The sequence below is a fragment of the Enhydra lutris genome, unplaced genomic scaffold (assembly GCF_002288905.1).
Source record: "Enhydra lutris kenyoni isolate GAN:26980312 unplaced genomic scaffold, ASM228890v2 scaffoldscaffold2226, whole genome shotgun sequence".
Classification (NCBI taxonomy): domain Eukaryota; kingdom Metazoa; phylum Chordata; class Mammalia; order Carnivora; family Mustelidae; genus Enhydra; species Enhydra lutris.
The window spans coordinates 1-3,677 of record NW_019156310.1 but is presented as its reverse complement, the minus strand read 5'-3'; the positions used below and the strand labels follow the sequence as shown (position 1 = coordinate 3,677).

The following is a 3,677-nucleotide window of genomic DNA, read 5'->3' as shown; positions in this document are numbered from 1 at the left end:
CCCTGTCACTTCTCTGGCTCTCCTCTCCTGCTAAGCTTTGTTTCCTGGAAGTAATTAAAACCTTCTGCCACTGCCGTAGCTGCTGCTGCTGGAACCACCATAGCCACCTTGGTTGCGTGGTTTGGCGAAGTATTGGCCTCCACCACCATAAGGGCCAGAGCTTCTGCCTCCAAAATTGCCTCCTTTCATGGGTCTAAAATTTGAGGATTGATTGTTGTAATTGCCAAAATCATTATAGCTTCCGCCACCTCCAAAGTTGCTTCCATCATTACCAAATCCGTTATAGCCATCCCCACTGCCACCATATCTACCACCACCTTGACTGCCACCAAAGCCACCTCGACCACTGAAGTTTCCTCTGCGACCAAAGTGTCATTCCCACTAAAACCACCTCCACGACCACCACCAAAGTTTCCAGAACCACTTCGACCTCTTTGGCTGGATGAAGCACTAGCCATCTCTTGCTTAGAGAGCGCTTTCCTTACTTCACAGTTGTGGCCATTCACAGTATGGTATTTTTGAATGACAATCTTGTCTACAGAATCACGGTCATCAAATGTTACAAAAGCAAAACCCCTCTTTTTGCCACTGCCTCGGTCAGTGATGATCTCAATCACTTCGATTTTCCCATACTGTTCGAAATAATCTCTTAGATGATGTTCTTCTGTGTCTTCTTTAATGCCACCAACAAAAAAGTAATTTATGATGTGGCTTCATTATTTTGATTTTTAGCTCATTATCACATCATAAATAGGAATTCTCTAAATACTGATCTCTTATCCTTCCACTTGACCGAAAAGAGATAAAAACAAAATAAAACAAAACAACAACAACAACAAAAAAACTCAATTCTCACTGCTATAAAGAGGGGTATATTTTACCGTATTTTTTTTTTCCTTGTAAGTGGAATGACACACGTTATTTTAGCAAAGACATCTTTTATTCATTCCTCCCTTTCCTTTTCATGATTACAACACTCTCTCCCCCCTCTCCCTTAGGTAAGTCAATACTAAAAACTCAGTGTGTGTTCATATGTATTTTTCTCCTTTTATGGACTACATAAAACTATGTAGATGTATACTGATATGTCCTCATACACACATATACGGAGTTGGGTTTCTTTGTTCCTGTTTTTATTTTTGTTTTACATTACCTTGAACAACTCTATAAAAGTTATCTTTAGAAGCACCTGGGTGGCTCAGTTGGTTAAGCAGCTACCTTGGGCTCAGGTCATGATCCCAGGGTTCTGGGATCAAGCCCTACTTGGGCTCCCTGCTAAGCAGAGAGCCTACTTCACCCTCTCCCTCTGCCTGCAGCTCTGCATACTTATGCTCTCTTTCTGTCAAATAAATAAATAAAAATAAAATCTTTTTTTTAAAGTTATCTTTATGTATAAGTTCTTACAAATTGGTACATTTGTTTCTACAGAATAGCTTTCTAGGAAAGGAATAGGTATTTTTTTTCTTAGTAGATATTTCATATTCTCATTTTACAGATTAATAAAACTGAGGCTTTTTAGAACAGAAGGCTGAACTCGGTTAATCACATTACATTTCAACCAGCAATCTAAGACTACCCTATCACTTCATGTCCATATCAAGATGAAATCTGTAGCATTAAACTTTCTCTCTGGTTAAATCATTATATTGATTTCTATTTCCCTAGTAATTAGTCAATTTCCTTATTCCCAAGGGTGTTAGTTATTTGATTTGAGCTTTGTATATTGTGTATTCATATCTTTGCCCATTTTTAGACTCTGTGTTTTGCCTTTTTTCCTGACAGTTTGTAAGAACTTTTTATTACTGAAATGAGCTCATAGCCTGCTATTTGCATTTTCATCTTTTCCAGATATATCATATCTGTCTTGCTTGGTATATCTTTTTTTTGCATACCAATGGTTTTAATTTCATTTAATAAATTCTGAATTTCTAGATACTCTAGGTGTCTAGCATTGCACATGAACTATCTAGATTTTCTTGCACTGTTGCCAGAAAACAATCAGTGTTTTAATTCAACTGGTGTTAATTTTTGTAAATAGTGTAAGACAGACAGGGATCTCTTTTTAATTCCTCCTAGATCAATGCATTACTGTTTCAGCACTGAATATGAAATTTGCTAGTCTTTTCTCATTGAATGCCTCTATCACAATTGTTGTATTAACTTTATTATTTTGACAAGGTATTCAGAGTCTGATGCTTATCAGACTGAGCTACCCAAGTGCCCCTCAATTCCTTTATTCCTAACAACTGATTCTCTTTCTCTATTAACTTGTTTTGTCAAAAGTGAGAAAGACCACAAAATATGTAGAAAGTCCGTGATTTGTCTTCATCATCCCTTCCATGCATTTCTGCCTTTTAATGTCTATTTCTCCTTTTTGCTTCCTGAGAACCTTCTTTCTACTTCTTCCCACCTTCTATTGGTATCACTTCAGCCTAATGTCAAGCCCACCTTTCTTTATTCCTCTCAAATTAGTCATGTCCTAATAACTTTCTACATGTTTTCCTATCATGAGATAGGTTGAAAAATATTTTTTATACTCATTTTCAATTTTTACAGTGATCCCCAAAAGTAGGTATTATTATTATCATCACTGTTACTGAAGAGGCTATATGACTTGTCCAAGAACCACACCAAAACATGGCAAAGCCTATATTCAAACACAGACATTCTGATCATAAATTTCATGTGTTTTTTTTTTTTTGCTGTCCTTTATTTGTAAATGACTCTTTTGTTTGATTGACTAATCTGAGTTAGGATGACAGTGATTAAGAATCAATAGATAATTTTCCAAAGTTTATCATGTCAAATGTTTTTTCTACATCAATTGAGAGGACCCTGTGGTTCTTCTCTCATTGATTTGTTCTATCCCATTGATTGATTTGCGAATGTTGAACCACCCTTGCAACCCATGGATAAATCCCACCTGGTCATGGTGGATTAGCGAGGATCTTGTTGAGAATCTTGGCATCCATGTTCATCAGAGACATTGGTCTGAAATTCTCCTTTTTCATGGGGTCTTTGCCTGGTTTGGGGATCAGGGTAATGTTGGCTTCATAAAAAGAGTGTGGAAGTTTTCCTTCTGCTTCAATTTTTTGAAACAGCCTCAGGAGAATAGGTATTATTTCTTCTTTGAAAGTTTGTTAGAATTCCCCAGGGAACCTGTCAGGTCCAGGGCTTTTGCTTTTTGGGGAGGTTTTTTATCACTCCTTCAGTCTTGTTACTAGATATTGGTCTATTCAGGTTGTCAATTTTTTTCTGATTCAGTTTTGGAAGTTTATAGGTTTCCAGGAATGCATCCATTTCATCTAGGTTGCTTAACTTATTAGCATATAACTGTTGATAATAATTTCTGATGATTGTTTCTATTTCCTTGGTGTTAGTCATGATCTTCCTTTTTCATTTATAATTTTATTAATTTGCATCTTCTCTGTTTTCTTTTGGATTAGTTCAGCCAATGGTTTATTGATCTTATTGATTCTTTCAATAAACCAGCTTCTAGTTTCGTTGATGCATTCTACTGTATCTCTAGTTTCTATCTCATCGATCTCTGCTCTAATCTTGATTATTTCCCTTCTTGTGTATGGGGTTGGTTTAATTTGTTGTTGATGCTCCAGTTCTTTAAGGTGCAAGGTTTAACTGATTTGACTCACCATTTAATAGATTTATTTGGTCACAGA

The 3,677-nt window shown here is 36.3% G+C and overlaps 1 pseudogene; it reads right to left on the bottom strand.

The window, feature by feature from the left end:
- Positions 1 to 54: 54 nt before the first annotated feature.
- On the bottom strand, positions 55 to 711 carry LOC111140511 (annotated as a pseudogene).
- Between the last annotated feature and the right edge of the window lie 2,966 nt (positions 712 to 3,677).